Source organism: Euprymna scolopes, chromosome 2 (assembly GCF_053919585.1).
Source record: "Euprymna scolopes isolate OS-2025 chromosome 2, ASM5391958v1, whole genome shotgun sequence".
Lineage (NCBI taxonomy): Eukaryota > Metazoa > Mollusca > Cephalopoda > Sepiida > Sepiolidae > Euprymna > Euprymna scolopes.
In genome coordinates, this window is record NC_136483.1 from 186,582,577 (window position 1) to 186,605,799 (window position 23,223).

The following is a 23,223-nucleotide window of genomic DNA, read 5'->3' on the forward strand; positions in this document are numbered from 1 at the left end:
GTTTTATCTTTGTTTTGACTTGTATAGTTGCAAGTGCATTGCATTATTTTATTGATTGTAGCTGCTGCTTCGAATTTAAGAAAAATGAACGGCGGAAGAGAATTGGAAAACGGGTAAAAAGAATATGAGAAAGAAACAAAGAAAATAAAAGAGGAAAGAGAAAATAGAGGAGAACAGAAAAAAGAATGAAAAAAAAAACAGAAATAAACCAGATGGATTAAAGAACACAAAAAATCTTTGAAACTTTTAATTACTAAATGGAAAGTAAAGTAAAAATCAAAACTCTTTTAAAACAGATCAGCATAATTTGCGGCTTGCAAAATCTCTTTGAATGCTTTGTTTATATTTTATTCTTTTTTATTTTTCATAGAATTTTAATGTTTTCTTTTAGTTTTAGTTCGTTTGAAATTCATATTTTTCTTCCTAAATATTCCTATTAGTATTAAATTGCTGCTTTTTAAATAAATATAAAAATGTTATTTGCATACGTTAAAAACAAAAGAAAAGAGGCGTTTTCCTGCTTTCCAACTGACTACAATATGGTTGTCTTCAAGTCTAAAAAATTCTTGATGAATCGTTCCCTTAAATAATCCAATTTACCAAATGTCCACTACTAACGATTACTACATTTTTCCATTAATTACTATACACTCATTAACCCTTATCCTCGAGTGGAATCCGGGTCTTAATAAGTTGTGACTCTTTTGTAAAAAAAAAGCGGATTTGATAAAAGGAAGACATAAAACAAAAACAAAAACAGAATTTAAGTTTCTTTTATTGCCCTGAAACAATTAATTCACGTTTCCCTCCTTACAACGCCAAAGTAAGACAAAACGTCGGTTTTTAATGCGGACAATCAAGCCTCTCAAACGTGGTACATTGGATTCGTACAACTTTTTTAAATGCTTCAATCTTGGATGATTTCTCTTTCTTTGACCAAGAACAAAACAGTTTGTGACATATTTCTATTTTATAGACATCTGGCGTGAACGCAGACCTCACAATATCGTTGTACCATTTTTTGTGTATAACAGATACTACACTTTGAAAAATCTATTTCTTTACGAAAATTTTATAAGTCATAAACAAATTAGGTACAAGGCCATTCAAAAGTGTAAGAGAGGGTGTTTGTTCTCATCCTTGTCTCTGTATATAATATTTATCTAAGATGTTCCTAGTTAAGACCCTCAATCACTATAATACCACATTCACTCCAAAGATCGTATTACTTAGAAATCCCAAATCGATTTTTTTAAAATATACTATTTCAATTTAAAATTCAAATTCAACCAAGGCTTCCAACACGGAAAACACTACTCTGCATATATATATATATATATATATATATATATATATATATATATATATATATATATATATACACACACACTTTTGCTTGCCAATCAGTCATCAAACACGTTTCAATCGGTTACCATCTTCGGACGCTTTTTACAAACTCCGGAAGCAGTCGTTTTCAGACTTCCTTTTCTATTGACAGCCGTGCATGCCCCATAACACACAATCAATAAAAGTCACTTTTTATTTGTACATTGTTCATTCTCTATTTCAATACGAGTCCGGCAGCAAATGTCTTTTTGATTGCATTGGGATATTAATGTATACTTTCACGTACTAATTATGTCTGTCGTTTCTATCGTATTATGTATTATCTCAATCCATTGCACCTTCAATAAACCATGTGAGAATTAAACTTTGTTGTTACTTTTACCATTCGTCTCAAACCTCGTGCATGTACAACATATACAATTGCGATCGCGTATTTGCGACGGATACCAAAAACCTGTGCTTGCTCAAGGAATTGAAGCCTTGATATAAAATATTTGTTAGCTTAACAAGTTCTTATTCGTAGCACAAAACAAATGTTTATGAATATATGTTTATTATTGGATTCCTTTCAGATGACTAATTTTTATATTTACGTATTAATTATTTATTTGCGGGCTGTAAGCCTCATTTTCATAGTTGTTCTTTCACGACGTTTCGGCTAATCATTACTCTGACCTTCGCCAGCTGGTTAACCGCGACGGGTAGGAATGCCGAGTCTTTTTACTGTATCCTCAGTAATTACTGCCTTCCATAGTTGTCGTCTCACCACGTTTTAGCCAACTAATTCTCTGGCCGACTTCGGGCCGTGGTGAAGTAGATAAAGGCGTTGAATCTCTAAAGTTCCAGGTGAACATTGTCTGAAGATAGCGGTTTTAATCCTATACAAACGCAACATCTTTGAATCAATTTTTAGCTGCGTCCACGCATCACTATTATATGGCAAGCTTTACCCGTGAGTCACTACATTATAAGTCAGGGTGGGATAATATTTTTATTGCTAGACTACGATTGCTGCGAAGAAGAAAGACGACAATCCTGCAGATAAAATTCCTCTACCTCTCTTCCTCCTACCATTATTAATACTTCATATCAACAACACAAACTAAAAGACTCGTCTGTTATAATTCTTCAAATCTGTAGAGTATATTGATAGCTATACTATTGGGGGGGGGCTGTTAATTATTGTATTTTGGTCCCCCCGACAAAAGGAGGGTGTATCTGAAATATCACCCTTGTCCGTTCATCTGTTCGCACTTTTCTCAATAATTACGCCTTAGAATTTTTTTAAAATTTTGCACAAACATTAAACATGATATGGGTAAAAAAGTGACTGGACGGATTTTTCAGGATAACTCCGGTTGCCCCCTAGAGGCGCTTTTCGGTGTAAAATGGCTAAAATTGACACTTTGGTGCTTATTTTAAAAAATTATGCGTTGGATTTTTATAAAACTTTCTGAAAAGTTGTAACTAACTGATTTCTATATAATTTTGTTTGTGTATACTTCGCGATAACTTTTGGGTGTGCCTCCCCAGAGGGTCTTTTAGGGCTAATTAAAAATACTCCATTTTGAGGACTATTTTACCATATTTGTCCAAAATTGTCTATGTATATCTATTTAGCAGTTTTGCATGGTGCTGAACTGAAATTTAAATATGTTAAGGCCTTGGGAACTTTTTGGGCTAAATGGGTGGGGAGCAAATGATGGACTTAGTCATTACTTTTTTGCATGGTGCAAAACTCAAATTTTCATAGGTTAAAGCCTAAAACTGCACCGTTTGTTCATTGTCACCAGGATTTGAGGTCCCCTGGGGACTTTTGGGCTAAATGGGGGGAGGGGTAAATTTTGAACGTAGTCATTTTTTGTGCCTCGTTCACTATGCACTCACGGGGGATCATACATGCTTCACTTGTTTTTATTAATATATACAACTATCTCTCTGTGTCTCCACAGTTTTCTCTAAAATCTTTAAGTTTTTTATCACTGAAGAACTAGTCCACCATCTTTTAAATGTTAAGCTTATTTCTGAACAACAGTATACATTTAGACAAGCTCGTTATACTGCAGATATTTTAACGCTCACCTCTGAATGTATATAGTATACACTGAATAAGGCAGGGTAAAATAAAGCTGCAGCCATTGATATATCCAAAGCGTTTGATAAAGTCTAAAATGAAGGGCTTCTCGTGAAAATTAAATCATATAGTACTTCTGGAAGAATAATCAACATAATTAGGTCCGTCCTAGACAGGAGAAAAATCCAAGTTGACCATCTTACCATTTATTTAAGTTGATATGCACAATTTTGAAAGCACCTGTTTCGTAAAGATGGCGTAAGTAAAATGTAAAAAAAAAGTATGGCCGATTGTTTAAACAACATTATGTTAATGCAAGTTGATCCTTGGATCTTTATTATTGATGATAGTCATAAATGACCTCTCTGATAACATTGTATCTGATGACACCACGCTCTATAATATACATAACGAATGTACGCATATACAAGGCAATGGCTGAAACCCTAGAAAACGAAGTTCAGCCTCTATTGGAATGGGTTCGTAAATGGTTGGCTTATTTCCTTTAACAAATATAATGATTGCCGTGACAAAAACCACTCCCCGACTTAACATTCACAGGCGACATAAATTGGAACAAATAGATTGAGGACATTACCAAGGCTGCTGCAAAGAAAGTGGGCTCTCTCTATCATGCTAGAAAATTACTCGCATCAGAGAGCATCCTATATCTTTACAAAGCCAGCATTCGTCCAGGCATGTTGCCACAAATTTAGTTAACTTGTCTGGAGACCATATATGGAAGACAACTCCCCCAGCGAAAACACTCATACCTAAAACACAAAATAAATAAAGAAAAATAAATTTAGTCTTCACATGTGTTGCCCGGACAAATTCACTAACTTTAAAAAATCTATTTTAGTCTTGATTTCACACAAATTAATTTTATTAAATACACCCCCCCAATCCAGTAGATATCTCACTGCTGATGCAGTTCTCTATCTATACAAGAGCCAGTTACGTCCAAGGATGGAGTACTGTTGGAGCTGCTAGAAAGGACTTATCCTTTTTTTACATGGAGGTCACTACTTATCAAGGCCTAGAAGCCACTCGGGGATAAGGGTTATTTTGTGTACAGTGATCAATGGGATATTGTTGCAGTATTCGTTAGTATTGGAGATTTGATAGTGTCATTACTTAAGAGGGCGGTTCATCAAAAATTTGTTTATGTTGGACTTGAATGCATCCATGTTGAAGTCAGGTGGGAAACAGACAAGCGGTAGAGAGGTCCACAGGCGTGCAGTTCTAAGAAAGAAGTTTTGTTCATGGAATCTACGTTTTGATTTACGCACAGATAAAGAGTGGGAAAAATTATTGACGGTGGTTTCAGTTAGATGGTGTTTATCGTGAAAGATTGGCGAGGGGGGACCAGAGATTGGAGTTCAGACAACTCCTTCCAAGTTTTTTTATAATACCTGTACTTTATATATATATTTTAGAGATCATTTTTTGCGCTATCTTATCGTTTAAATTACAATCGTTTTAAAACAATTATGTCTTCTTTTCAGATCGTTGAATACAAGATGGAAAAACGCAAATTCACACAATTTTCTTATTTCAATTCAAGCTAGGCCGAAAAGCTGCTGAAACAGTTCGCGATATCAACGAAGCGTTTAGCACAGGAACGAATACTAAACACACATCACAATAGTGATTTAAGAAATTTCATGACGGCGACGAGTCTTGAAGATGATGAGCGTAGTGGTCGGCCATCGGATTTTGACAACGATCAATTAAGAGCCTTAGTATAAGTCAATCCATGCACAATTGTTCGAGAACTTGCTTCTGAATTAGACTTAATGTATACGACAATTTCCAACCACTTAAGAGAGATCGAAAAGAAAAAAGAATGATAAATTTATGACTCACGAATTGCACGACAATAAAAACAAAAAAAAACGCTGTTATGAAGTGTCATCGTCCCTTCTTTTATGCAACAAGAATAGCTCGTTTCTCGACCAGGTTGTTTCTTTGCAATAAAAAGTGGATTCTTTACGACAACCGGTGACGCCTAGCTCAGTGATTAGACTCCGGCGAAGTTCCACGACACTTCCCGAAGAAAGAGTTGCACCAAAAGAAGGTCATGCTGACTGTTTGGTTGTCTGCGATCGGTCTCATCTATTACAGATTTTTTTTACAGCGGAAAAGTACCATCAGCAAACGGATTGAATTAATCAGAAACTTCGACAACAACACCCAGCATTAGTCAACAGAAAAGGCTCAATTCTCCCTCACAACAATGCTCGGCTGCAAATTGCTAAACCGACCCTGCGGAAGTTGAACGAATTGGGCTACGAAACTCTGCCTCATCCGTCATACTCTCCAGACCTTTTATCTACCGACTACCACTTTTTCAAGCATCTCTACAACTTTTTGCGTGAGAAATGCTTCTAAAGCCTAAGCGATATCAAAAACGCCTTCAGCGACATCATCGTCACCAGAACACAAGACTTTTACGTAACTGACATACAAACACTTGAGTTGCTTTGGTAAAAATGTGTTGATTCTGATTGTGCTTATTTCGATCAATAAATTTTATTTGAGCAGAGATATTTTCATCTGGATTTAAAAGTTAAAAACCGCAAGAACTTTCTAGCCAATCTGATATGTCTAAAACCGCAGATTCAATGGACGTATCTCGTTCGTTTCTTGTTTTCCGGTTAAAAGTGCTAAAGTGTTGCTAGAAAAATGACTGGAATTATTTTAATTGGAATCGACTGCCGCTGTGAGACAAATACGCGATTAGAATCTGGTGTGAAGAAAGTATGAAAGTAAAACAAAAAGCGTCTAGTCAATTTGGAACCGTTTCCAAGTTGCTTATCGGGCCTGAAGAATGAGATGATTTTCATGAGGAAGAAGAAGGTCTTCAAATAGAATCAGGCACTTCCGCTTCCCATCCTCATCTCCTCCATTCTCTTTCTTTCATTCACACTCATCTAGATTCGATTTCGATTAATATTCCTGATTTTAATGAAAGTGCAGAAGACATTCGGAACGATTTATCTACTTTTTCTTATTTTCAATATGTCCTCTATTCCAATATCTATTCGTAAACAAAAAAAACTTCTTCGTAAATAGAAAGCGCAATTTTGCTGTTTTTGTTCATCAAATAAATAACACGAACAACTGTCTAACGCCAGTTTAAAAAACTGCGTGTAACAAGCCATGATTTCAAAATAATGATTTTTAAGGTTCGACCTATTTTTTGACAATAACATTGAATAGATACAGTCGTCAGTTGCGTCAGTAAAATACGTTATTTTTTTGTGTATTCATGAGTGATGCTTTTTTTTATTAATACAGCATATCGACCTCTCAGGGTTATTTAATGTCGAATTCGTTCATTTTTTTTTAAGTTTTTATACTTAAATTTTTATTTGTGATGTTTGGTTTGGTTGTTTTGTTTCATAAAATACCAAACCAATCCCTAACCCTAACCCTAACCCAATTCGGGTTATTTAATGCCAAATCCGTTCATATCTTTGAGATCTTTCTGCTTAAAGTTTTCTATATCATCAAATATTTATTCATGATGTTTGATTTAGTTTTGTTTTCCAGCATATCAATCTTTCCGGGTTCTTTAATTCAGAATCCGGTCATTTTGGTAAACGTTTTTATGCTTCAAGTTCTTTATATCTTCAAATATGCATTCATGATGTTCGGCTTGCTTGTCGAAATTGTTTGGTTTTGCAGAATATTATGTAGTTTTTTAAAAAGAAACAAAAAAAACAATGATCAAAGTTTGATGCATTTTTAGTTCAGGAAGCCGGTATTTTTAAGTATCTGGGAAAATACCTTTATATAATTTTATTTCTTATCGTGTATATATATATAAAAGGCTCCCTTCAGTTTGACAGACTATGGATACTCACTGTAAGGCTGCTTGTTCGTGTAATTTTTGTGGCAAGATTTGCACAAGCTCCAACCACACCTCTCCTAACTCGACATTGTTGAACACCCGTTGGAAGTGGAAGTTCAGGACTACTGGAAACAATGCCGAGATAAGCGGAAAGCATATACAGCGCCTAAAATTCCAAAATGGTCACCCATCTGGTACTAGCCAGGCTCAACGTTGCTTAACTTCGGTGATCTGACGAGAACCGGTGTGTCAACGTGATTATGCTGTACATTATATATATATATATATATATATATATATATATATATATATATATATATATATATATATATATATATATATATATATATATATATATATATATATATATATATATATATATATATATATATATATATATATATATATATATATAATGTGTGTGTGACTCTCCAGTCGATTTTGACGTATAAGGTTCTGCCACAACAACTAAGTTGTTCATTAATCCACACAGACGATTTGTTTTATAGTAGTGAAGGCTTTGTTTTTTGGTATTACTGCTAATCTTTTTCGGTGCAGATAACTACCACAGGACAAAGCCTATAGTAAATCGCAGGTTTTTACATCAGTTTTTTTTTTCTCTTAGACGCATGTCTTAACGAAGACTGGCAAGCATCTCTCCCAGTAAATTAATGTCCCCCAGATACCAACCGGAAAATTTCTACGACTTTGCGCGGTACATACAGCGCCAAGCCTTCCTAAATGGTCACCCATCTGGTATTGGCCTGGCTCATTATTGGTGAAACTGAACGTGAACTAGAAAAAAAGGCTTAATAAACATAAAAGATATATTAAAAAAAATAGCAATTGCCTGAATGCATTATCCTCCCATTCATTGCAGTATAATCATTCTTTAAGCTTTAAACAAGCAAAAATCGTTAAATTTATTTTAAATAAATCTCAACGAAGACTTCTTGAATAAGCGCTTATTTCAAACTCAAACACGATTAAACATTGCGGAAGATTTTACAATTTGTCACCTTTAATAAGTAAACTCAAATTAAACAGACAGAATTCAAATTTAGATACAGGCACCATAACAATATTAACTATGATAACTGATATATATGGATAGCCACTGTAATTATTATTATATTATATGTAATCTATTGATAAATAACAAAATAAAGATACACTCATATTATCCATATTTGAATTATAACGGCTATATTTATTCTAAAAAAACATAATTGCATCATATCTATTTAAATATCTAAACGGTTATATGACGTAAAAAAGTTCCCCTCACTTCACAACGATGTTTTTTTTTATTACTGAAATAGAACAAAGACATTCTTTTGTATATTTTAAAATATTGTACTGGTATTTTATTTTCTTTAATTTACTCATTCTGAGGAAATCTTAAAATAAAGACGAAACGTTGATGAACATTGTCTATGTGAAACGTTGATGAACATTGTCTATGTGAAAAAATAGTCAGTGTGTAGCTGTAAGCCACACAATTGTAAAGATTGTTCCCTGAGCTTTGTTGATGGTTATTGCAAACGACAATAAAATTGGACAGTGCAATTTCCCAAAGTGTAATGATGTATCTGGTGGAATCATAGGAATGCGTGGAAGGAAAATATTTTAACCCGTGAAACGGTCTGTTAAGATTGTTCTTTCTATGATATTGTTTATTTTTTTACTGCAAGCCATTGCAAAGCTTGGATTGGTTTATATTTCACAACATGATAATTAGTACGTCAATTTTCAGTTGCAGTATAGTGGTGGCATCCCTAGCAAATATAGCTGTTGGATAATTAACCACTTTATCTGCTTCCACAACTGTGTCGATGGATTTGTATGTGACTACCCCACTTTGAATTTTACGTTGAATAATAGCGTTAAGTTTATGGACGCCATTGTATTGAGCTGCAAGAATAGCTCGTTCATTCAGTCAAGTGGAATTCATATAATTAATATGAATATCTGGCAAACCCTTTTTAACCAACTCTTCTTTTGATGTTATAAAATTACAGAAGAGTCAAAGAATTTCGCCCTTAACTCGGATCAGCCGGCACTTTTACGTATCCAATTTCCCATAAATGATGCAAAATTTCTGTGCGGACCGAGCAGTCTGCAACTGGACATGCCTATTCTGAGTTAAGTTTAATGTTTTCACATAGCACCAAAAACTAGAGTATTTGAGGCAAGCATTTATTTCATCTGTTGGTGTTGATTGAGGAATTGCAGGTAACATTTGTCTGAAAGTTCTTCTACTTGGTAGCAAGGTCGCAGGTATTCCGCTTGCAACAAGGGCTAAGGCTATGACATTTTGTCACCGAATGGCTGCCAAAATCAATTTAATTAGAAAGGTTTTACCAGTTACTCCTGGTGCTGTTCAAGGTAGCAGTAATTTCCAGATAACTTCTAATGCCACAGTAGGTAAATTAAGTGACTAAAATAGGATTTATACATGTTTTGACAATGCCTTATTCACTGTAATTAATTTAGGAGACGAAAATAAGATGAGGGATTAGAGATGGGCAGATAGAGAGAAGATATATAGATAGAAAAGAGAAAATGAGAGAAAAATAGAGAAAGAGAAGTAGATAGAGAGATAGACAGAGAGAGGGAAGATTTAGAAACAGAGGAAGCGAGACAGAGGAGAGAGAGGGGGTTAGAAATGAGTGATGAATGGAGAGAGATTTTAAGAGAGAGAGGAGAGATACAGAGGGTGAACTATACTTCACCGTTTTTTTCCTCGATCAGTAGAGGAGAAATCCTTCGAGACTGAGGCAAATTTTATTTTTGTTACTATCCAGAGTACCCTTTTTTCGGGAGCTAGAGTTTCCACACATTAGAAACCGACCAGGTTTTCTGTGCTTTCACCTAACATTTTAATAAACAAAAAGATATTGTAAAACATGACTTCAACAGCCGGATAAAGCCGCGCGTTGCCGATGTAATAATAACAAAGCTATGTGAAAGGAATTATAAAGTAAAATTTTAAATGTAGAAACAAAACATCAACAGAAAAAAAACACAAAAAGCCAAAAATCCTACCGTTCATTTGCATTTCTTATTAAATGTTTGTAGAAAAAGTAAAAATTAACGAATTTGCCGTTATTTATTGCAAAAATTTATTTATTTGACAAATAAATAAATTTCAAGCTATTTTTGCAATAAATAACGACAAATTCGTTAATTTTTACGACTTGTCCCAGCGTATTATAAACTCCCCAACCTGCCCATGTTAAAAACGGCCTTCGGAATAACCCCCCCCCCAACATCCCCATGTAGAGAACGACTTTCGAGGTTTGGGGGCTGTTTAATCCGAAAGCGGTTTTTAACATGCGGAGGTTATTATGCTTATAATACGCTGGAGCAAGTCGTAAAAATTAACCATCAACTTTCTTGTTAAAGTATTTTTTATAGTTTAGAAAAAGTGAAACAAAAATTTTGTGTATATTTTTTTTTTTTTGCAAGTATTTAAACAACGAACAAAACTGTTTTTATATATTGCCGAATCCCGGCGAGTAGTTTTATTTTTAATAATTTTTTTGTTATGACCGGGAGGAACACGTAAAGTAGAAAAAGCAGGAAGGAAAAAAAACAATGCAATTTTTTCTATAGAAAAAAAAACAAACTGGATAAATCGTATACTTATCGATATGAAAAGTCACTAATGAAAGCAGATTCAATATAAGCCGGAAGCATTTCCGGTAAGTAGCCTCGGCTAGAATCGGAACCGAAAATAAACGATGTTGAAAAAAGTTTTTAATATGGTAATATTTTTTTTTAATATTTAAAAACACAGTTGGATTATATACGATCATTCTTGCAAAATATAACGAAAAACGGACTTGTATTTTTCTAGTTTAGTGAAGCTGAACAAACCAGATGTTTCATTTATATATATATATATATATATATATATATATATATATATATATATATATATATATATATATATATATATATATACTAGCAGCACCTGATAACCGGCGTTGCCCGGTGGAATGATACTCCCTCGTAAAAAAAATACGGTTGTTTTTTGGTAGCCAACCCCCACCTCTACATGTTAAGAACGGCTTTTGCTATAGACACCCCAACCTTATGTTAAGAACCGCTTTCGGAATAGATACCGCAACCTCATGTTAAGAACGACTTTTGGAATAGACACCCACAACCTCGCCCTGTTAAGAACGGCTTTAAGAATAGACACCTCATTTTTTTTTAGAAAAGGTGTAAAAATATTTGCTCCAAATAAAACTTTAATATTCACTGTCAGCATATCCACTCGCAAATACTACGCCCCCCCTAAAAAATAGTGTGGAATGTATGTCAAAGGAAAGTTGATTTATACAAATCTGGCGGCAATTGAATTACAATGCATAATACAGGTTTTTATAGCTCGAAACTACTTGTCTGTGCATAATTGAAATGATAGTGTCTTATTAAGCATAGTCTAAAACTTTTAAAATTCGTCATTTTAAAGAAAATTGTGGAGCTTGAAGTAAGGGAAAAATTAACTAATCAAACAAAAACGTTTAAAAAGTTCATGTCTGTGCAGTGTCGATAATGAGTCCGGAAAAGAAAATTAAACGAAATACTCCACAAAAAGTATAATTGGGAAGAAAACAAATACGTAATAAATAAATGTTTCCGTAGGCGATGTAATTAAGTTCAAAACCTATCTGCATAAAATATTGGGGCTTTAACTTATGTGTCACCAGTTGACATGATAAGTAACATAACTGGAGTTAGCTTAGGGTTAGGTAATTGTTGGAAAATATATAAGCATTTAAAATCGTCCGTAGTAATAATAAAAGTAAAAAGAAAATAAGAAAAATATAAAAACGCCCCCCAAACACAAACTAAAAAAATGGCATCATGTAAGGTAGAAAGGCTGCTACAATATCGAAAAATAAATAATAGTACACGTACATGATGTTTTTTCATGGCTTTTGGCGGGGGGGGTATCGGCGTGTAGGCACTTTATGCATAGATAAGTGTAAGGTTATCAGTATTTAATTTTCTGTTTATGAGCGGTTATGTTTTTATTTGTTTTTAAGCACGATTGCCTCGTGTAAAGAGCAACGCCATATTGGAAAATTTCCAGGGTGTTTGTTTATGTATGAAAAGGTGGATTCCGAAATAATAGGAGTGTCAGGTCTCAGCCAGTCAAAATGTGCGGAAATCGAGAAGGAAGAATTTATTATTTTTGAATCGGAAAATTGAAAGATTATGTTATGTGTATATAGCTAAGAACCAGTTATGATGGGTGCAATAAAGTATCGTGGGAAAATGTAAAACTGGTCCCGGTGTCAACTGGTAGCAGTGGGAGGACTAAATATTTAATGAGAAAAATAGGAACTCCTTCCTCTATAGATAGGGCGATAGTGATGGTGTTGCTCCTAGGATGCAATGTAGCATTTCATTATAACGACTTAATGTGTCTAAAATTGTGTTCGAAAATTACATAAGATAGTGGCTAATAGACATAATGAATTTGTATGTGGTATCTGTTTTTGCAAACCTTAGGTACTTTAGTCTAGAGAGGAATTTCTGAAGTCAAAATATAATATAGAAGATATATAGATCTGTGTAAATATATATATATATATGTATGTATTGATGTGTGTATATATATGTATGTATATAGTGTGTATATATATATATTGATATGTGTATATGTATATATTGATGTGTATATATATATTGATATATGTGTATATATATATACACACAGACACAAACACACATATATATATTGATATGTATATATACACACACATGTATATATATACGTGTGTGTGTGTGTGTGTGTGTGTGTGTGTGTGTGTGTGTGTGTGTGTGTGATCTTAAGTGTGGCTTTACATAGAGCGCAATTAACCTCAAGATTCGAAGCTCGGACACCGTATATATTGGACACTGAAGCTTAAATGAATCCTAGAAACTAAACATTGACAATGAGGCAATGCGCGATTGCGGATGGTAATACTAATATTCTAAAAGTTTTTTCTCAGTTTTGCCTGAATATTGAGTAAAAAGACTTTCAAGAGAAAAGAGCAAGGTGCTTCATTTGAACGCATGTTTTCAATCTTATACTTCAACGCTGGATGTATTCTTGTGCAGAGTTAATGATGAAATACCGAAATAGAAATGTGCTGGTGAGGGTGGGAGTTGAGAGAGCGGAGGTAGATTACATCGGCCAAGAAAAGAGGTGGGAAGAGGCCCGGGACTTTTATTAAACAGGAAATTAAAATGATAAGCAAGATAAGATATATAGATGGAATGCACTTTTCTATCAACTAATCCCCCACTCTCTCTCTCTCTCTCTCTCTCTCTCTCTCACTCTTTCTCTCTCTCGCTATATAATATATATATATGTGTGTGTGTGTGTGTATGTATAAATATATATATATATATGTGTGTGTATGTATAAATATATATATGTATAAATATATATATATATATGAAAGAGAGAGAGTTAGGTTGTATAAGGATATAAACGTTATTTAAATTTGGTCTGCACCTTCTTTAATCGAAGTTTTCCGATTATTGATTCTCGAAACTTATCAGGGGTATTCCGCTATAAAACCTAAGAACATTGTGAAACACAAAGTGCATTTGTAACAATATTTTTTAACTGGCTCAGCCGTTTTATAGTTTATAAGAAGCGAACTCACACACACATAATTCCGTATTGTTCATGTTTTCTAGTTCCCTATTTCTACTTCTCTGTGTTTCTCTCTATCTCTCTCTCCCTCTCTCTCTCTACTCTCTCTCTCTCTCTCTCGTGCGCCCTCTGTTGCTCGCTCTCTCTCTCTCTCATCTTTTTTTAAACTTTATACCTTTCCTTTCCCTTTCATTATCTCCTCAATTTTCACCAATTTTCATTAATTTTGTTTTCTTTATGTTTTTTTACATTTTCACCCCAAAACAAGGCATATTGCCACTTTGTTGTAGGGGCCTACTATCAGGGACATAGGCATCAGGAGTACTGTGTAGGGAGTTGGGCAGCAAGATGTCGGTTCACGTTGCACTTGAACTACTGCATGTCAGTACAGTTCGTGAAGCAGGTTTTCTCTTTCTCTATCTCCTCTCACTTGTCTTTCTTTTTTTTTACATGGTGGTCACCATATATCAAGGCCCGGAAGCTACTCCGGGATAAGGGTTATTGCGTGTACAGTAATCAATGGGATAATATCGTAGTAATCATTAGTATTGGAGATGTGATGAATTGGATTACTTAAGGGGGCGGGTTATCAGGAATTTGTTTATGTTGGACTTGAAGCCATCCAAGTTGTAGTCAGGTGGGAAACAAGCAAACGGAAGGCAGTTCCACGGGACTGCACTTTCAAGAAAGAAGCTTAGTTCATGGAATCTACGTTTTGATTTACGCACATATAAAGAGTGGGGAAAATTATTGACAGTGGTTTCAGCTATTGTGAAAAATTGGCGCGGGGGACCAGATATTGGAGCTCAGACGAGCACTTGCCATGGAAATAACGATAAAACATAGACAGGCTCGCAACATCTCTTCTGTGGGAGAGAGGTTGCAGGGAAGAGAAAAGGGCATCACCCACTAAGCCCCGAAGTCTATTTTGTACTCTGTCAAGGAAGGATAGGCTATTTTTAGCAGCTCCTGCCCAGATGTGGCAGCAGTACTCCATATAGTGTTGAAGCTTTTTCAACACTATAATTGGAATGCCGTCAGAGCCAGTTGCTTTACTCGAACCAATGCATTGGTTCCAGTAAAGCAGCTTTAGTCTCAGTACATCTATTACGTTGGGAGCTGTGGAAAAAGTCATTTCTGTGTGCAATGGCAGCAACACATTCTGGGGAGAACCATGGCTGGCTGTTAGGTTTTTGTTGGAATTTTTTTAGATGGTATGAATCGGTGTATGTCTACAATTAACTATTCGGTCAGGTCTGATACTATAGAGGACACATCCTTTTTAAACATGGAATGTAGAGGTAGATAAGATATGAATGTATGGAAGTTATCCCAGTCAGCCATAGAGTATCGATATACAGTATGGTGGAGAGGTACGTCTGAAGACTTATTGCATTTCATTTTTATCTTAACTGATACAACGGAGTAGTCGGAGGATCCCAGAGTAGATAGAACGGAACATGAACATAGCCCAGGGGAAGTTGTGAGAAAAAGGTCTAGAAGGCTTGCATACTGACCGGTAGTATCGGGCATACGGGTGCGTTCGTGAACAATCTGGGGGAGGTTAGAGGCAATGGCAAAATCATGACAGAACCTCCCCTCATTATCTGTCTTATTTGAGTGAGTCAGCCATTCCACATCATGGACATTGGAGTCACCGCAAATGTAAATGTTAGCCGAAGGGTGAGCAGACAGGATATGGTCAATTTTCTCAGATATATTCTTTCTCTTTTATTTATTTATTATCTCTTTTTCTCAATCTGTCTCTCAACAAGTGACATTTCAAACTAAACCGTGACAAACTGATCGACACAGACACTTATAACATTCGTCCAGTTCAAATGCGACAAAGAAAATCGCCATTTCAAATCCGACTGATAGACAAAACTTCATCTAGAAGTAGAAAGACGCGTCTAAAAGATGACATTCAACAAAGATGAATGTATCATTATTATTCAAAGGCAAATTGCTTGATTTGGAAATCTGGAAATCGAAACCCCAAGAAAACGAGAAACGGCTTTCGTGTTTGTTATCTTTCAAACATTCATTTTCTTACCTTCATTGGTGAAGAGTTTTTGTTTATTTTTCTAGAATTGATACGAGCATTTTTTTTTATAAAACGCACAAAAATTCCAATGAATATAAATGAAATTAATTAATTATACATTTATGGTTTTATTTTTCTTTCGTCTTTTTTGTTTTGTTTTGTTGAGGGTGGAGGATAGGGGCGTTTTCCAATATTAATCAATCCCTTTTTTCCATCTTCGCATTTTCCTTTTTAGTCACTTTTTTTTTGTCTCTCTATTGGTTTCCAATACCATCCTCTCCCCCCTCTCTCTCTCTCTCTCTTCACTTTCTCTCTCTCACCCATATTCTCTTCTTTTTATCTCTTTTTCTGTCTCCTCTATCTCTCTGCACTATCTTTTTCTCTTTCTTTCTTTCTTTCTTTTTCTCTTTCTTTCTTTCTTTTTCTCTTTCTTTCTTTCTTTCTTTCTGTGTCTTCTTCTCCTTCTCTCTCTTTTTCTCTGTCTCTTCCCCCCTGTCTCTCTCTCTTTCTCTGTCTCTTCCCCCCTCTCTCTCTCTCTCTATTTGTGTTTTCTCTCTCTTGTTTTTTGGTTACTATTTTTCTCTCCATTGGTTTTCAACACCATACTATCTCAAACACACATATCTCTCCTCTCTTCTCCCCTCTTTCTATCTCTCTCTCTCTCTCTTTGTGTCTTCTTTCTCCCTCTCCTCTATCTCTCCTCTCTCTATATCTCTCTTTCTGTCTCCTCTCTCTCCCCCCTCTCACTTTTTCACTCTTTCGCCTCTCACTCTTTTTCTCCCCTCCTCTATTTCTCCACTCTCTCTCTCTCTCTCTCTCTCTCTCTTTCTATCTCCTCTCGCACCATCTCCCCTCTCTCTTCTTCTCTTTCTCTCTCCTTTACTGCTTTGATACTTTTAATCTCAAACTTGTATTTCTATCTGCATCATAAAGGAAAGAAATTTGTACCCCCACTCTCCCATTGATTGAGCAAAAGTCCCCGGTTATAAAAAAAAATGCGGTATTTTCAAATAGTCTTAAACAAAAGTGAAGATGCTAACGTCACATTTTCCTCCTCCATGATGAGTTGCTCCTACCAAGACATGAAACTCTTGTCTACACATCTAATTGCATACTTATTCACGCTACAATCCGATCTCCGGCAACTTTGCGTCAGCATCTTCAGGCAAGTTACATAAACTGTTGAAGCAAAGACTGTCATCGATTAATTCAAAACACTGAGGCCCTCTTTCCCATATTAAGAACGGATTTCTATTTAGAAACGGTGTTGTTTCACAATCCACCTTACATTCATTAATCCTTATGATTTAGTTGTGAAGAGCGAATACGTTAATAAGCTTAATGAATACCTCTGTGGCATATTAAACTAGCTATTCCGATTTTAAATCCTATCAGAATCTACTGTGGTTATCTACATACTAATATTGTTGGGTAAGGTATGAACTCATCACCTCCCCCACAGGTAAACTAGAAATTTATGTTCACTTATAGTCCTTCTCCGTAAAAACATTCACAACAAACACTCGTCTAGCTACAACCATTATAAATAATTTCTTTTACCCTCTATCTGTGCTAAAACCTAAAATTTCATGAACAAAGTTTCTCACCTAAAACTCTCCCTCTGTGAAATAGAATACCATCGGGCTGCTTCCCAGTTGACTATAACATGGTCGTTTTCAAGTCTAATGTAAGCATTGAGACATCTTCTTAAATAATTAAATTCTACCTAATTTCCATCATTACCGATAATCACGGGGTTATCTCACCGGCCACCTCAATGACTCTTATCCTCTAGTAGCCTTTGTGTAATAGAGCGTGGACGTGCGTATGGAAGCAGCAGCTGTATGCAAATGACCGAGCCGTGTGCGAGGTAACGTCACGGCGAGGAAGAAAGAAAGAAAAAGATTATAAAAAGACGTGGACCCTTGCGGACAGAGAGAGAGAGAGAGAGAGAGAGAGAGAGAGAGAGAGAGAGAGAGACGTATTACATACGTTGCCGAGAGCGACAGGAAAAGATGCGTCTTCAACTTGACCGGACAAATACAGCACAGTCTTGTTGAATACCTTGGAGTACGAGAAAACTTTTGAACGAGAAACAAGGCGTCATTCTGGAAAGTACGTGTACATAATTTTTTTTTTATTTTTTACATGGAGGTCACGACTTATCAAGGCCCGAAGGCCACTCAGGGATAAGGGTTATTGCGTGTACAGTAATCAATGAGATAGTATTGTAGTAATCATTAGTGTTGTGAGTTTTGATGGAGTGTCTTACTTAAGGGGGCGGTTTGTCAGGAGTTTGTTTATATTGGACTTGAAGACGTCCAAGTTGTAGTCAGGTGGGAAACAGGCAAGCGACAGAGAGTTCCACTGGCGTTGTTTCACTGAAAAAAAGTGTGGGTCGAATTCTTTCCTTATCTTTGTTTCCTTGTGACGTTGTCTATGTTAACATACGTGTAATATTACATTTAGTCCTTGGTCCTTGGTAAGTGATGACTCCCCAATAAAGAAAAATGGTAATTGTATACAATGACTTGTTTCTAATGTGTTCTGTTTAAGCATTAAATTACCTACATACGGCATAATCGCGTTGACACATCGGTTCTCGTCAGATCACCGAAGTTAAGCAACGTTGAGCCTGGTTAGTACCAAATGGGTGACCATTTGGGAATTCTAGGCGCTGTATGTGCTCTCCGCTTATCTCGGCATTTGTTTCCAGTCGTCTTGTACATACACCTCACTTGTCACTGGTATTTAACAATGTCGACTCAGGAGAGGTGTGGTTGGAGATTGCGCACCTCCTACCACAAAATTGCACGCGTAGGCACCCCTTCATGGGTATCTATAGTCTGTAAAAGACTGAAGGAACCTGTATGTTTAAATTACCTATAAAATGTAAAGCCGGTAAACCAAACTAGTCAATGCATTCTCTCATCCTTGACGTTATACTCGCGTTGCCTACGCACAGTTCAAACATTTCAAAATAAAACCGCTAGAAACAACGCGCGGCTCTTTACAAACATACTTCTTTCTCCAAATTTACAACATGTGCAAGGAAGAAGAAAAGAAAAAAAAAGAAACAAAACAACACACTGAAGATGGAGTATACCTCTGAAATATATTTGTGATAAATTTTAAACAAATAAAATATTTGTTTATTTTCCTAATAATATTACGTTATGATTTGACTTTCAAGCGCACTTGATGCGTATTTTATTTTAGTCAATGCATTGTTTGTGTTGCTTCAGTATTAGATATTTCCAAATGAGTTTGGTATGCCGTAAAACGGGCAAACCAAACCGTTTACTCTACGTATTGTTTCGGTATTAAATAACAAAAAGATGTCACTAAGCAAGTAAATCGAAACACTGTTAATAATTGTCGCAAAGGCATTGTACCAATCTTATATAACCATATCAGCAAAAATAATCCTATTACACTATCATGGTAGCAAATAGGACCAGCATGTTATATTTAGACCTACGTTAATTCTTATGAAATCACACTTCTCTTAAATCGGCGACGACTGGAAAAAATACCGTAATAACTCTCCTACATACAACACTTGGTATGGTTACACATTTAGTATTTACTGTTCAACATATCTTAACTTTGATGATCTAACAAGAACCGTTGTGTCAACGTTATCATGACTTTCTAAATCGTGTATTTGTCTTCTTATAACTAGGATTTTTATTTAATTGGCCATCATTTATAAAGGCCAGGGGGCACTCGAGGATAATGGTTAATAACTGTTAGGTAATTGGGGAAACAACTCCATGATGATCAGTAATGGTGGAACTTGGGTAGAGTTTAGTTATTTCAGAGAACGGGTCAGCAAGAACCTGTTTCCCGTGTACTTGAAAACGACTATGTTATAGTGAGCCAGGAAGCAGTCCCACCGTATCTTGTTCCACAGATTGGCAGTTCTAGGGAAGAAACTCTGCTCATGGAATTTTCGTTTGGTTTTAGGCACAGATAGAGAATGACGGAAATTGTTAACGCTTCTTGTAGTTAGGCGAGTATTTGTTACAAACATGGGGTGTGGAGATCATGGATTGGCGCTCAGTCGAGCACCTACCATAAAGGTAACGATAGAACAGAGATAAACTCATAATGTCTCTTCTTTGAGAAATAGGTAAGGAAACAAAAAGATATTCGCCCACTAAATTCTGAAGACGGTGTTTTACCCTGTCAAGAAAGGAAAGGTTACCCTTAGCAGCTCCTCCCCCGATGTAGCAACATGTACCCTTGTCTAATTCTACAATTCCAAGACCCTAATTACGGAATTTCGTTAGCTCATATTCCTGATTATGGCTGGTAGCACACATTTTCGTTCATTAGAATTCCTGTTAACAAAACTATCTTATTTCTAAGAAGTACACTTCATAGGCGGCTCTTCCAACAATTTATCTTATTATCTGTATTCCAACTTCTTGAAGGATTAGAATATTCCATATCAAAATTAGCGACACCTGGGCAGGGAATTAATCCTCTTTATACGTTGAGTGTTTCTTAGGATAGCCATATATTGCGTCGGCTACAGCAAAAGGCAATAAAAATGCAATGGTGTTAAAAGAGATGTCATTTATAGTTTGTTATACGCAAGCTATAACAAATTATAAAGGCAGTAACAGAAACATGTATGAATAGATTAAAAATACGAGTAAATATATTGTTCCCAAACAAATAAAATACATACAGTTTATAAGAGAATATTTCTAAAAGGTATATAAGATTATATGTTTATATGTAATTTAACTACACTTCCGATAGTAAAACATCTCATTTAGATAGCTCAGTAGTGAGATATTAGCTGCTTTTAACGACTAAAAAATTCGAAAGATTATTGCAAGGCAAATGTGTTTATTCTAAAAGAAAAATAACAAGTGAAGCATGCATGATCCCCCGTGAATGCACAGTGAACTAGGCATAAAAAATGACTAAGTTCAGCATTTACCTTCCCCCATTTAGCCCCAAAAGTCCCCAGGGGGCGTTAAATCCTAGTGAAAATGAACAAACGGTGCAGTTTTAGGCCTTAACATATGTAAATTTCAGTTCTGCACCATGCAAAAAAAGAAATTACTAAGTCCATCATTTGTTCCCCCTCTATTTAGCCCCAAAAGTCTCTAAAGTCTTAACATATTAAAATTTGAGGTCAGGCCCTTGCAAAACTGCTAAATAGACATACACAGAAAATTTTGGGCAAATATGGTTAAAATAGTCCCAAAAATGGAGTGTTTTTATTAGCCTCAAAAGACCCCTGGGGCACACCCAAGAGTTATCGCGAAGTATAGACAAACAGAATTATACAGAAATCAGTTAGTTACAACTTTTCAGAAAGTTTTATAAAAATCCAAGACATCAATTTTTAAATAAGTACTAAAGTGTTAATTTTAGCCATTTTAAATCGAAAAGCACCCCTATAGGGGCAACTGTATTTTCCCGGAAAATTCGTTCTATTACTTTTTTACTCATATCATGTTTAATGTTTGCGCAAAATTTTAAAAAATGCCAAGGCCTAGTTATTGAGAAAAGTACGGACATATGAACGGACGAACGGACAAGGGTTAATTTAATGCCAAGGCCTAGTTATTGAGAAAAGTACGGACATATGAACGGACGAACGGACAAGGGTTAATTTAATGCCAAGGCCTAGTTATTGAGAAAAGTACGGACATATGAACGGACGAACGGACAAGGGTTAATTTAATGCCAAGGCCTAGTTATTGAGAAAAGTACGGACATATGAACGGACGAACGGACAAGGGTTAATTTAATGCCAAGGCCTAGTTATTGAGAAAAGTACGGACATACGAACGGACGAACGGACAAGGGTGAATTTACAGGTTCACCCTCCTTTTGTCGGGGGACCCAAAAGCAGATAAAGCCCGTTTGATACTTATATATATATAAATTATTATATAAATACTTTGCCATTAGAAAACGAATACTCGCTGTATTAAGAAGGTCTTAGTCGTAGGCTGTGAAACTTCTAAAATTATTTTTTCAACGCATTGATGAAACCTAAATTGTGGAAATTATACAAAAAAAAAAGGCTCGTTCAGTCTTTTACAGTTTATGGATACCCACGAAGAGGTGCCTGCGCGTGCAATTTTGTGGTAGGAGGTGCACAATCTCCAACCACACCTCTCCTGAGTCGACATTGTTAAATACCAGTGGTAAGTGAAGTGTATGTACAGGAAGACTGGAAACAAATGCTGAGATAAGCGGAGAGCACATACAGCGTCTAGAATTCCCAAATGGTCACCCATCTGGTACTAGCCAGGCTCAACGTTGCTTAACTTCGGTGATCTGACGAGAAACCGATGTGTCAACGTGATTATGCCGTATATAGAAATCGACTACTGTACACTCAGTAACCCTTATCCTCGAGTGGCCTCCAGGCCCCTATGTAAAAAAATGATCTCTCCCACAGAAGAGACATTGCGAGCCTATCCTTATTTTATCGTTATTTCTATGGCAGGTGCTCGTCTGAACTCCAATCTCTGGTCCCTCCCTTGCCAATCTTTCACGAAAAACACCCGTTTAGCTGAATCCACTGTGAAAAATTTCCCCCACTCTATATCTGTGCCTAAATCAAAACGCGGATTCCATGAACAAAGCTTCTTTCTTAGAACTGCACGCCTGTGGAACTCTGTTCCGTCTGCCTGCTTCCCACCGGACTACAACTTGGATGTGTTCAAGTCCAACGTTAACAAATTCCTAATGAACCACCCCCTTACGTAAACACTTCATCAAATCTCCACACTAACGTAATGTACTTGCAATAACCCTCATCCCTGAGTGGCTTCCGGGCCTTGATAAGTGATGGTCACTGTGTAAAAAAAAAAAATGGTGTTACCAATAAAAGACAAACATTTTAAAAATAAGTAAATACTTTTGCCTCTATTTCTTTGAACATGGTATTTTAAAGAATTTATATATATATATATATATATATATATATATATATATATATATATATATTTAGTGATATTCTAGCAGGCCGCCCGGCATTTTACGGTTGTAAAATACGCACAAATATTATATTTTAATTAATTTAGAAACTGAGACGTTATGCATGCGAGTATTTTTTTCTAAACAGTTCACTTCTTATAAGTAAAATAAAAATACTTGAGCTGAGATCGAAACCAAAGACAGTGAGTCAAGTAAGATAACCATTAGACCAACTTTACACCATCCATGAAGTATTTTCAAACCGACGTAAG

The 23,223-nt window shown here is 35.7% G+C and overlaps 1 protein-coding gene and 3 pseudogenes across 2 annotated transcripts in view; 2 read left to right on the forward strand and 2 right to left on the reverse strand.

The window, feature by feature from the left end:
* LOC145299527 (pikachurin-like) overlaps positions 1-23,223 on the forward strand; it is a 748,579-nt gene that overhangs the window by 391,581 nt on the left and 333,775 nt on the right. The gene's annotated exons all lie outside the window — the stretch shown is intronic.
* On the reverse strand, positions 7,435-7,551 carry LOC145242226 (5S ribosomal RNA; annotated as a pseudogene).
* Positions 18,564-18,680, forward strand: LOC145242282 (5S ribosomal RNA; annotated as a pseudogene).
* LOC145242165 (5S ribosomal RNA) lies at positions 22,230-22,347 on the reverse strand (annotated as a pseudogene).